Source organism: Anabrus simplex, chromosome 1 (assembly GCF_040414725.1).
Source record: "Anabrus simplex isolate iqAnaSimp1 chromosome 1, ASM4041472v1, whole genome shotgun sequence".
Taxonomy (NCBI): domain Eukaryota; kingdom Metazoa; phylum Arthropoda; class Insecta; order Orthoptera; family Tettigoniidae; genus Anabrus; species Anabrus simplex.
The window spans coordinates 600,781,221-600,795,093 of NC_090265.1; the positions used below are offsets into that span (position 1 = coordinate 600,781,221).

General features: G+C 41.1%; 1 protein-coding gene across 8 annotated transcripts in view; it reads left to right on the forward strand.

Moving 5' to 3' along the window:
• LOC136857189 (inverted formin-2) overlaps positions 1-13,873 on the forward strand; it is a 506,484-nt gene that overhangs the window by 245,936 nt on the left and 246,675 nt on the right. The window contains exon 1 of one of the 8 annotated variants that reach the window (XM_067135648.2): positions 2,089-2,202. The exons of the other annotated variants lie outside the window; for them this stretch is intronic. The gene's annotated coding sequence lies outside the window, so the exon portion shown is untranslated. Of the gene's footprint in view, positions 1-2,088; positions 2,203-13,873 lie in introns of those variants that run through there. 8 annotated transcript variants of the gene reach the window in all.

The following is a 13,873-nucleotide window of genomic DNA, read 5'->3' on the forward strand; positions in this document are numbered from 1 at the left end:
TCTGTTTTCGCTGCTAGAGGTACATTTTTTAGGACCATCTTTCAGTCCGAAGAGCAACTGTTTTAGAGAGCATAGACAAAATTAGTGGGTGAAGTGGACCTCTTTTGCATGAATGGAAATGATAAGTTATTGGAGTGCAAAATACTTCACGCCATACAAGTTACGTACATAATTATGTTACCACGAGAAAAATATCAAATCTATGGAAAGAAACATATTAAAAAGAATTAAAATTATCCATAAGTTATCGCATTAGAATTTATCGTTGAGATTTCTTCGTTTACGATATTATATTTGTCTTATGTATCATAATTACAGTACATGACTTTTGAAGCACTAGGAGACGGCTATGGTATTTAGAAGGCCGTGAGTTGTCTAGGGTAACAGAATAATCATACACGCTAAAAGGGTCGGAGACGAGGTTTCACGGAGATATTTATGGGCGTGTTGTGAAAGCAGTGATGTAATCCAGTAGGCCATGTAGTTACTTTATAGCACATGATCGATAAAATCTTTTTTTTTTCACAGTGTCCAGAAAATGCCTACTTTACGAACGCAAAACTGCTTAGAAAACACCTAATTTTTGTAGTGGTAGTGCATAAGGAAATTTATTGTACGAAGTTTCTAATATTGTTTCGAGTGAATTAGCAATGATCTTCTCTTTTTTTTTACATGGCTCCATTATATTAATACAGTGTTAAGAATAATGATTTTGTGTCGTTGGTTGCTCTTTCTTTTCGCCACGTGAACATTCTGGTAAAGAAAGAAGTTTCCAGTACTATTTCTTAGAGAACAAATTTGAATAACCCTCCGTGGCTCAGGCGGCATCGCGCCGGCCTCTCACCGCTGGGTTCCTGTTGTTCAAATCTCAGTTACTCCATGTGAGATTTGTCCTGTATAAAGCGGAGGCGAAACAAGTTTTTCTGCAAGATACATATATAAATAGAAACGATATTGATAATTATTCATTATTCCTTATGTAATCTTGATTAGAGCTATAATATAGCCCTAATAAACATTACATAATAAATTTGCCTTTCACTCTATATGGCCATACCATAAAATACTAAAACTAACAGGTAATCCTGTTGAATAGAGAAATACTTACCCTGTGTTCTATTTCTCTTCACATACGTAATTTCAAGCTTGTTATTTTCCATTAATTCAGTTGTAGTTTGGCACTTAATGGCGAAATATGTAAATTTCACTTTAAACTCGCATTATCGCTGTAATTCGCTGAAACAAAATCACTATTTTCTTAACCAAAATCAGATGATTCATTAATATACCTTAAATTATTTTAAATGTTCTTTTGTCGCGTTTATTGTTAATACGAAAAATATCATGCTTCTAGCTAGGACACACAAAGAGTTCCCACGAAACTCTACACAAAGAAAGCAAAATATTAAAGCTTCCACTCTATTCATGAAAATATATTTTTAACGCAAACACTGGCTACGGAAGAATGTTTAATTCTGTGCGCCCTATTACGAGCAAAATACGAATAGTGAGGGTTATGTACGTAGTGTACAGTTCGTGAGTTAAAAACTGAGCGATCTCTCGCACGGAAGGATCACTGTCAATATGTTCATTATATACTTCGCCAATAAACCTGATTATGTTAGCAAAGTGACCAGCAGCTCTTAGGGCAGTTTGTAACGTATGTTGTTATCAAATTCGTTCTAAAAGTATAAAAATGCATCCTCTAATTGGTAAAGCGTAGATTAACCTCTGTGTGTTAATTAATCAAGAAATGTCTATGAAAATTGGCTCTTTCCTTTCGGCCATAGTTGTACTCGGTAACTAAAACTTTTCAGCCCGTCTTTTTTTTTCTTTTCTCTTTTTTTTTTTTTTTTTTTTTGTCTCAGGAAGTGCACACACTGGTTTAATGTTCAGTGCTAATTTCACTATTTACCTTACGGTGAATCACTATCGCAGCGTGAACAGGAGATTTTCCGACGAGGAAACCTAATGAACTGCTCTGCATGCAATTACAAAGCAAATACAGTGGAGCTTGCTTGACTCATACATTATTCCCCAAGCACAGTATTGCACATAACACTAGCACAGCACACCAAGTTTGTGAGGAATCAATCTTCCAGTAGTGAGATACCTTCCGAGAGTACTGTGTATCAGCGTCCAGAAACTTATCCATCCGCCTGCTTTTGAACCGTTTTGAACTTTCGGCACGCAGAAATGAAGGTAAGATCACATAGCTCTTCCGTAGTTTGGTCTTTATTACTGAGAAACACATCAGAAGCCGTATGAAAAATTAGTTTAACAATAAAATCGAGCTCTTAAGCATTTTAAAGTTTTGAAATGCAATGAAACACTGATAATTGTAACAATGAAAGCTGTCAAATAAAATAATTTGACACGTAATAGGGTAAAAATATGTTTACACTTTCGTACAAATATTTATTACTCGGTTACGGATTGTCGTTTAATATTAGTTGTTTGAGTTTGTATTGCTAAAGCAATGCATTAATCGTCGGGGGAATATAAAATAGTTCTGTATACACCAACCACGTTACCAGTGAGATGTTCACGAATTTCGAAAGAGTAACATAAACGTACAATTTTAGTGGCTGTTGCGTATAGTTCATGCTACGGTGAATTTATTCAATTAAATACTTAAGTACAGTAGAAATAATTTTGATTCGTCGACACGCAAACTATCGATGTGGTGACGTTTTCTTATTCTGTTGTATGTATTTTTTATTGTTGTGAAATATATGAAAGGTGTGTACATGGAGTTATGTTGTAATTAAACATCAAAATTAATATTTGAAGTCGTGAAAAGTCCACTATGGTACTAGAGTCGTACACATGATCCTCCGGTTCTGGGGTAAAGAATGTAATGCGAACAGTATTGTATGTATGTTGGGTATTTAGCCCGAAGGCTGGTTTGATCCTCCACAGTTGCACTGAAAGCTATCAATAGATAGCCTAGGCGTCACTGAAGAGGCGTACTAGGGAAATGAGGAGTGAGGTAGTTTCTCGTTGCTTTCCTCACCGAGCCAGTAGTTGCTATTGCATATCAGCCTGCCAAGCCTACTGAAATGCATGCACCAATCGACCCTATGAGCGTAATTTTCACATCATAGCGAATAGTAATGTACTGTGATATATACGAGATCTATCTGTCGGAAATGGATTAACCTAGACAATATGTAGGAATGCAGAGACGACATTTTGAATGTAGATGGGCTCGGAACCACAGTGCTGCAGTCAGGCGGAAAAACAATTCAGCAAGGTTAAGTTTGGTGTCCGCTGATTAAAAATGTGACTATCCGTGTTTGCATTACTGTGAAGCGGAGTTCAATTAATCAGGGACAATTTTTAGTAAGAGTGCGGAAAGTAAAGTACGGTGAAGTGTCATTTTCCTTATGGTACTCTTTTCAGTACGAAAAGAAGGCAATTGCGTCATAGTATGAAATAAAAAATAATTTAACGTCGGTATAAGGCCAACTCGCCCGGTGTCTATAATTAGTGACACGCCTCCAATGCTTAAGGTTTCCCATGCATATAATGCTTGAGATTTGATTACTGTGTACTTTTGTGTTCCGGAGTTTTACATTTTTATTAGACCTCTTCCAAGTGATTCTATAGGTTATCTGTAATTGAGAGATTTTATTTTTCTATGCTTCAGGATTTAATACTGAGGGTAGTTTGATTGTTTCTAGGTATTGAGCGAGTTGACCGTGCGCTTAGGGTCGCGTAACTGTGAGCTTGCATTCGGAACATAGTGGGTTCGAACCCCACTGTCGGCAGTTCTGAATATGATTTTCCATGATGTCCTGTTTTTCACACCAGGCAAATGCTGAGGGTGTACCTTAAGTAAGGCCAGGCCGCTTCCTCTCCAATCCTAGCCCTTTCCCATCCTTGCGTCGTCGAAAACCTTCGATGTGTTAATGCGACCTTAAAACACTAGGATTTTTCTTTGGTGAATTGATGTATCGTAAGTTATCCGTCTAGGTACTGAAAGAATCCTTTCATTATTATTATTATTATTATTACCCAGATCCGTCGCTGTAAGATGAATTACATCTCATGGTATGGGTTAGAACAAGTTTCTTTCTCTTATCAACGTGTCCATGTCATCCATGCCTTGGAGAAAATGCAAGTGACGCACATAGGAGCAATACTATAATGCTGGTTGTTCTTGATGACCTCCTCATTTCTTTAGCCGAAACTACCTCTTCCTTCTTTGATTAATATTGAGAAGGCAGATATTCTTGTTTTCAGTAGAGTCCAGATAGATCGTGTTGCAGGTCATGTAGGTACCGTCCATTGTGATTAGTCTGACCCTCAACACTCGAAGTTATGGCCCGTGACGGGGAAAACCTTGCCTTCACCTCATTATGCTCTCGGTTTACGTTGTACTTGTCTGAGCCAAATAGTTCATTCAAATTCAGTTAGGATATATTGTAACTGCTAAATCGTGCCCAAGGAATATGTTACCACTTTGTTTCAAGGAATAACTGGTTATCTGTAGCCTATTTCTTACGAAATAAAATCAAACTACTTAAACGTTATATGACAAAGTTCCATAATAATAATAATAATAATAATAATAATAATAATAATAATAATAATAATAATAATAATAATAATAATAATAATAATGTAATATAAAATAAATCGTTCCAACTTCAGAATAAATTAGGATATTAAGTGTTTTCTTAATTATATTTCCAAATATTCTTCATTCCAGAAGATAATATCTCACTTCTTAATTTCTCGACTTTCTCATAAGGAATCGAATCAGGCGTACCTCTACGGCTTCCTGCATTTAAGAACTTGTGAATGCCTCTCTATTTCAAGTGAGTTCGACCTCGCAAAAACGATGCGAATGACTAACCGTGCGTTTCACTGTTTAAGTAATCTATGGGAGTGTTAGGTGTGGTTCAGTGTTCCTCCTTCAGACTTACGAGGCTAATGAGGGCTCTACACATCTTGACCTCCAGGTCTGGAAATAGAGGTCGTATGTTCTGTACTACCCCCCCCCCCCTCCCGCTCCTTCACTTCACCCCACCATTACTAGGAAATCAATGCGAATCACCGATGACGCGAACTTGGTTTTCAAATAATAATAATAATAATAATAATAATAATAATAATAATAATAATAATAATAATGTCAGGCTGAGTAGGTCAGGCGGTAGCCTTCTAGGCTCAAGTTGGCGGGTTCGATCCTGGCTCACTCTGGTGGTACTTACGGTGCTCAAATACGTCAGTTTTGTGTAAGTGAATTTACTGATACGTTAAAAACATCTATTTGACAAAATTCCGGCACCTCGATGTCTCCGAAAACGGTAAAAGTAGTTAATAGGATGTGCAATCAATAACATTATTATTTATTAATCATCCTAGCTCTTTTCCCATATTCTTAGGTTTAACACTTGTTATGGCTTGTTTTTTTTTGTTTTTTTTTTTGCTAGGGGCTTTACGTCGCACCGACACAGATAGGTCTTATGGCGACGATGGGATAGGAAAGGCCTAGGAGTTGGAAGGAAGCGGCCGTGGCCTTAATTAAGGTACAGCCCCAGCATTTGCCTGGTGTGAAAATGGGAAACCACGGAAAACCATCTTTAGGGCTGCCGATAGTGGGATTCGAACCTACTATCTCCCGGATGCAAGCTCACAGCCGTGCGCCTCTACGCGCACGGCCAACTCGCCCGGTATGGCTTGTTTATAGTCGAGTGCCCTTCCCGACGAAAACTCAAACGGGAACGGGAGGGATGTATTCACTTTTGCGTGTTTCTGCGGTGGTTGGGAGTGTAATGTGTTGTATGATGCCTATATGCAGACAAACACAAATACCCAGTATCCGAGCCAGAGGAGCAAACCATTCGCAGTTAAAATACCTGGCTCGGCCACTACGCTAACCATTCAGGCAATGATCCGGACTACTGTCCCTCCATAACCTCTAGTAAATGACTGCGTTACTCATTTAGACAGCTGCCTTAGTCTTAGTCTTAGACAACGTTATGAAATACCTGATGGGGTGCGGCGAGCCTCCTAGATGGTGGTGCCCTCTCTCAAGCCAGGAGGTGTGTTGCGATGATTTGAGATGCGGAGAACGTGAAAGAGGAGCGGTCGTGGCCTATGAAAGGAACTGTCCCGACATTCGCCTTAGTGAGGAGAATGGACAACTACGGAAAACCATTCTCAGGAGTCCAGTGTTGCCAACCCAATTTTCATTTAATAAGCTAGATCATCATCCAATATCGTATAAGCTAGAAAAAGCTAAATAAGAACTAGAAAAGATTAGAAAATAAGCCAAATATTTATAGCACTGCTCACCGGGTAGGGAATGAAATTACTCTTTGTTTTGTTAAATTAGCAATCTACTATAACTGAAAACCATGGACATTTAATTATGTACACTGAGCTGATCTTGACAGGTGAAGATCGTGATGATTATTGTTTTAACAGGAAGTGCAACTGGGCAGCCATTCTCTATTAACGCTAATCGGGACGGGGTGGGGGGATGGAAGGGGTTCAACACTTCGAAAAATGAAGGTATTACCAAAGAAAGACAATGGCCACGAAGGGCGCGAAAGTGAAAGACTCCCTAAGCCTCTTGACCTAATACCGCCGGGTCGGAAAAGAACAAGAGTTGACCAAGGGAGGTGGGATATGATAGATTAAAGTGAGGAGCCTGGCACAAGTAAGGATGTTTTGTGAGGTCATCGGGCGATAGTAAAACTAGGGGTGCCCGGCCGAGTGGCTCAGACGGTTAAGGCGCTGGCCTTCTAACCCCAACTTGGCAGGTTCGATCCTGGCTCAATCCGGTGGTATTTGAAGGTGCTCAAATACGACAGCCTCGTGTCGGTAGATTTACTGGCACGTAAAAAGAACTCCTGCGGGACTAAATTCCGGCACCTCGGCATCTCCGAAGACCGTAAAAGTAGTTAGTGGGACGTAAAGCAAATAACATTATTATTATTATTATTATTATTATTATTATTATTATTATTATTATTATTATTATTATTATTATTATTATTATTATTAAAACTAGGGGCCGATGACCTTCGATAATCATCAAAAGTGAAGGATGGAAAGGGATGTCTTAATATTACATCATACAGGCACATTCCATGTTCCGCTGGACTAGTGTTGAGTCAGGTACCATGAATAGGTGATCATAGCTGATTTAACTGTTGCTACTACATCATACAAAAGGGAACATAGGAGAGAGAGAGAGAGAGAGAGAGAGAGTAAGTCTTCGTACATACTGGGTGAACCACAACGCCACATCACACGAGGCACGTTGGATGAAATAAGCTAGATTTAGCGGGGAAAAAGTTAAGTTGGCAATACTGCTCAGGACAGCCGACCGCCTCCCGAATGAGCAGCTGTAAAGCCCGGTAAAGCCGTGGCCATTGTTAGCCAAAGCTACATGGGCGTTAGAGGGTCTACAATCCGGATTATGGGTTGTATTTCACGGAAAGAAAACATCCGGTTTACCTGGTATCACTGAGTGCGGAATACCCGTGGAATACCAGAGAACTGCTACTATTTTCACTTGGAGAATACGAATATATAAAACTGGAAAGTTGTCGTTCTATTTGCGTTGAACAAACGATTCGTAACGGATGTTGACAGACCACAGTGCTGTGACGTCCTAAAGGTAACATGCAGAATGGAGATGTCACGATTCCCAGAAAAGAAAGTGGCGCAAAACTTCTAAGAAGTTCGCCGATACAGATAGAATATACTGGACGACTCTTGCAAGTGGGTGGATCCGTCTTCAAATCTAAGCCAAGGGAAGACCCTTTCTTACTTAACCTAGGTACTAATTTCCATTCAACGATCGCTTCAGCTGTAATTGAATATTTACTCGCCTGGGAATAGAGCGGGAGGATAAGATAGTGATGATGCACAAAAAGCGGTATTTTCAGTCCAAGGTTGAGAAACGAAAGTGTTTAACGTGTGAATTGTGGTGGGGAATTAAAGAATGATAGGATTTAGCCTTGCAAAAAGCTATTCTCGAACTAGTGGCTTTGTAATGTACCGAGTACTATGATCTCTCTTTCAATTAATCATGTTAGCAAGCCCTTAGCCGAAAATGTTTGGAGTATGGTAGTTCATACGTGTTCACTGACTTCTGATCTGCTAATATATTTAATGATGTCTTTATTTGTGGCGAAGTTGGGGCTCTTGGTCCTCTCTTACACTTAACCACATTATGCGGTTTGATACTGAATACATTATATACAGTATGTTCAATCTTAATATATATATATATATAAAATGCAATAATATAGCTTAATATAGACTAAAACTAAAAGATCATCGTAAGTCTAAAATGAGCATAATAATTCAATATTAACTACTCTATGTGAAATTCATATAACATAAGTCGTCGTCTTCTTTTGCTACCGCATTTTCCCACACCTGTGGGGTCGCGGGTGCGATCTGAGTCGCACATGCGGATTTGGCCCTGTTTTACGGCCGGATGCCCTTCCTGATGCCAACCCTATATGGAGGGATGTAATCACTACTGCGTGTTTCTGTGGCGGTTGGTAGTGTGGTATGTTGTCTGATTATGATGAGGAGAGCGTTGGGACGGACACATACACCCACTCCCCGAGCCAGAAGAATTATTAAGAAGCGATTAAAATCTCCGACCGGGTCGGCAATCCATCCGAAGGCCAGTACGTTGACCATTCAGCCAAGGAGTCGGACTCATATAACATAAGAGTAATGTATAAAACATTTGGGAACTACATATTCACTCAAGACATTCACACACAACTATATAGTAGCGTATAGTTTACGTATTCAAGAGGAAGTCTTTAGATCAGGGCCTCTCAAACGCCCAAAATCTCGCGCGTGCAGAGCGAGGCGCAAGAGATCCGTGCACTGTGCATCGGTGCCGCTCGGTATGGCTCGGATCAACGCTTCGTCTCTGGGCTACTCGGCTATGCTCGGCTATACTCGGCTATACTCGGCTCAACTCAGCCCGGATTTGGAGCGCTACGGCGCAAGTGGGGGAGAGGGAGGCAGGCGGAGCGAGCGAGACAGGCGTGAGGAAAGAGAGAGTAAGCGCTATTGCTCCAAATCGAGGAGTGGGGGGTCTGCACTCTGGTCAACCAAGCCAAGTCGTCTTTTGCACCGTGCACAGTGCATGCACCACGCGCATGCACCCTGAGAGGCCCTGCTTTAGATTGTCGTTTGAAGGTAATTAATGGGTGACTATGAGTGAGAACGATCACGGTGTTGGCAAAGTGGTAAAAACCGTGTACCTGTAAGACTGCATTGCGGAGATGATTGGTTCGAACCCCACCGTTGGAAGCTCTGGGGATAGTTTTCTGTGGTTTCCCATTTATACTTAGGGCAGATGCTGGGACTGTTTTCTAATTAAGGCATGGCTGATTTCCTCCCTTCCATTTCATATACCATCGTCACCGGAAATCCTAAAGTGTTAGTACGACGTCAAACGCCCAGCAAATAAATAAACTAATTAATTAATATAAAAAATAAATAAGTACAATTAATATCGTGCGAGAATGACCGAGCACGGACAATATAAAGACAGTCCAAATACCAGCGATTTTATAAGTGAATTTACTAGTTATAACCGTCGTGGACAGGTTGGGTTTTGTTAAATATTTTTGTAATAATAATATCCAGCGGGGATGAGTGGCAGAAGAAGAGTCAAAGTGCACTCAAGTTAACAACAGTCAGTGTAATGTTGTTTTAGAGGATAACGTCTGTACAGACAATCACCCTCGTGTATTTGAGTGTATTGAATCGTCTCTTATAGAAGTGTGTTCACTGTAACTGTAACAATCATGGCTAGAATTTGGATAGTTGCCCTAGTACTTGACAGAAGGTTCTATCCCGTTATTATCGTGGAGAATGTGAAATATATAGAAATAAAGCACCACTCGGTTTTGGGCAGGTTCAACCATCTGCTGGTAAACTAGGTGGCAGCTATGCGGGAGGTAAACTACCCGGGGGTCTAAATCAGCTGGTTTGACTTGCGTGCTACCATCTCCGCGTAAGCGCTAGGTAGCTACCCGAAGCTAAAAAAGCGATATAGGGGGTTGGCTAGACTGAGGTGCTATCTATCGTTACATGTTTGAAGCTCATTTCAATTGCCTTGTTTTCCTGTGCTTGCATTTGCTGATTATCACAAAAAACCTAATAGTAAGGGGAGTCCGTAGAGTTATGGACAGTGATTTATGTCAAGCTTTCGTGAGGTTATTTACGAGGTTCAAAATCAATACCTAATTGGGCTTATAATCTCGAGATTGTAATGTTGTTATGCCAGTTATAAGCTGTCACGTAAGGCAGCGTTTCGGAAAGTATTTCCGTAGTAGGCGCTCGCTCCAAAATAGAAGCTACGCAGGTTCTCTTCGTCTTCTTAATTTAAATTCAAATTTCTTTCTTATCTATATACCCTCGAGAGTCGTATTTTCTATCGGACTGAGGAATCCCTCCTCTACCGCCTCAAGGGCGATGTCATGGAGCGTGAGACTATGGATCGGGGGATACAACTGGGAAAGGGGACCAGTACCATACCCAGGCGGCCTCACCTACTATGCTGAACAGGGGGCCTTGTAGAGGGACTGGAAGATTGGAAGGGACAGGCAAGGAAAAGGGAAGGAAACGTAGAGTCAGGTACCATCCCGGCATTTGCCTGAGGAGAAGTGGGAAACCACGGAAAACCACTTCGAGGATGGCTGAGGTGGGAATCGAATCCCCCTCCACTCAGTTTACCTTTCACTTTTGACTTTTCAAATTTCGTGGCCGAGCCTGGAATCGAACCCGGGCCTCCGGGGGGGGGGGTGTCAGCTAATCACGCTAACCACTACACCACAGAGGCGGACTTAATTCAAGTGTAAAATTTATTTGCATGTCTTGCCGTTGTTTTCGACTCTCTTTACGTACTTCCATATACGTATGTAACCACATCTTCCTTATAGAATAGAGCATTCTATCTGCAGGCTTCTGTGAATTTATTATTTCCACGATCCTATATTTTCAACTAGCTTTGTGACCTCGTTTAGTTCCACTTGCATCCATTTAGTGATGTTTTTCACTCTTAACTTTAAAAGATACAATTGTTAGATGAACAAGAAGTTGGGATAAACATCCATTTACAGGAAGAAGAATTCGGAAATGGAATAGTTTATCAAGGGAAATGTTCAGTATATTTCTAAGTTCTTTGAAATCGCTTACGAGAAGACTAGTTAAACAATTAATAGGGAATCTGCCACCTGGGCGACAGTGCTAAATGCAGATCAGTGATGACTAGAATTAATCATAACATCACTTTCTATATGTAGCATAGTAGTAGAGATAATAATAATTTCGAATGGCTATTTCTTGCCCTTGTAAAGCAGACCCTCCGATGAGGGTGGGTGGCATCTGCCTTGTGTAGGTAACTGCGTGTTAAAGTGGTGGAGGATAGTGTTATGTGTGGTGTGTGAGTTGCAGGGATGTTGAGGACAGCAGAAACACCCAGCCCCCGGGCCATTGGAACCAATGAAGGTTAAAATCCCCGACCCGGCCGGGAATCGAACCCGGGACCCTCTGAACCGAAGGCCAATACTCTGACCATTCAGACAACGAGTCGGACAGTGGTAGACATAATATTGTGATTACACATTTCAGTGAAATATATTATAAAAACGAACTATGAAAAGAGGCATGCAGTTGAGTACAACAGCTAATTGTGAAAATAAAAATATTCTGCATAATGAGGACTCGAACCTTTATCTCATATTACGAAGCAAGCACCTTAGCTCTTACGCTGTGAGAACGCTTAGGGTGACCCACATACATATAATAACTTACATCTAGTGTCTGAAAACTGACGAATAAAAATTGGAAAATTCAAGTTCGTTTGAGATGAATTTCAGTTAGGTGTTGATTTTGTAAAGTTTCTTCGCGAAAGCTTGACATAGCCTATAATGTGTATCTCCCGACGCTGTAGATGCGACAGACTGGTGTGACCGTTGCAACTCAAGAGAGCTTTCATGTTCAAAATCCTACAATACAGTATTACTGTCACGGTATCATGTTTTTATCAACATACTAAGCTAATTTAAGCTGTATGTCACCAAAAATATAGCTAATAATGTTCATCTCCAAAACTTGCCCGGCAGGTAATGTCTTATATCGGGCCCTCGAAGTGACCGATAACTTACGCGCCGGGTAACTACGATTTATGCTGCCGATGGGGCTACACAGGAGTGGACGAACGGAAATATCTTCTTACGCGGAGGGCAAGTTAAGCGCTACTTTACCCGTAGGTGGTAGAACAGGCCCTTCAGCCAAATCAGCAAAGAAGTTTTAAAAATTATTATAATAATAATAATAATCATCATCATCATCATCAATACGTTATTAGAAAAAATTACCGCTATTGAAATGGCTTCAATGAACACTTACGAGAGCCCGCTCTAAATGCCCTTTTTCTGCTTAGGAATGTTGGAATAACTTGCAGTCATTTATTTTAAATTGTGCTGCCTGTAAAAATACTGACTTTTGGCCAGTCACTTTTGTAGACTTGATATGATATTTCCTCAATCAGTCGAATGAAACCGGTCGTGGAATTGATCAGTAGGCAAGACTTAATTAGAGACAATAACGAAACATATATTTTTACAAGTTGCTTTACGTCGCACCGACACAGATAGGTCTTATGGCGACAATGGAACAGGAAATGGCTAGGCGTTGCTAGGAAGCGGCCGTGGCCTTAATTAAGGTACAGCCCCAGCATTTTCCTGGTGTGAAAATGAAAAACCACGGAAAGCCATCTTCAGGGCTGGCGACAGCGCGGTTCGAACCCGGTATCTCCCGGATACTGGATACTGGCCGCACTTAAGCGACTGCAGCTATCGAGCTCGGTGCAAAACATAGTAGCCAAAGTTCCTAGTGTACAAACACACCAACTACACTAAATTGCTTTAGTTCATTCCTAGGAGTTGCTATATAAGATCCGAACCTTCATCGGATATAGACCAAAACTCGGAAATGGCAAGAGCATAGATTGATATCTTCTTTGTAAAAACAGTGTGGTGTTCTAATTTATTCTGGGTGGGATTACGGACTCTCTCTCTCTCTCTCTCTCTCTCTCTCTCTCTCTCTCTCTCCTCAACACGGCTACAGTTTTATTATGATACGGAGCGCAAGATCTAATTCCCTTAAAAAATCACACCACTAAGAGTTGGATATTCGGTATGAGTCACGTTACTGTGAGGCTTTCATTCGGGGGATGGTGGGTTCGAATTTCACCGTCGGCAGTTTCGAACATAATTTTTACACCAGGCAAATGCTGGTTTAGACTGTACCTTAATTATGACCACGGCCGTTACCTACCCATCCTACGCCTTTCCCATCCAGTATTTGTGGACATATAGCCACGAAGTTAGGATTCATTTAATCACCACCAGTGGGGAGCGGAAATCGTAGGAAATGGCACCCCATAACAATGTACGTCTAGATGGGACCGTGTACCGCTTTACAAAGAAGCGTGGATCACTGCTCTGGCCAAGACGTTTCGACGCTCGAATTTGGCGGTTGTCTGTATCCATAAAGAATCTTGATTCGTCGCTGATCATCATCATCGCCAGTCCGCAAGCTGCCATGCAGCCCGTTCCAGGCAGAAGTTCAAGCGTGCTCGGCGATGCTCAAGTTGTAGTGGTAGACGTCGTAAGGGGCGCCGCGCTGACCGATCCTACTCTGCTAGTCGCGTATTAGGTACCCTCAGCTGCTGTAACATGTCTGTGGATGGTGTGCAGCGATGCCCGTGGAGTGTTTACAGCCTGTCGCAGAATATAATGATTAAAGCCCGGATTTTTATGCAGTAACAGGTTAGATTGCAAACTAATTTGGTTGGTAGGAA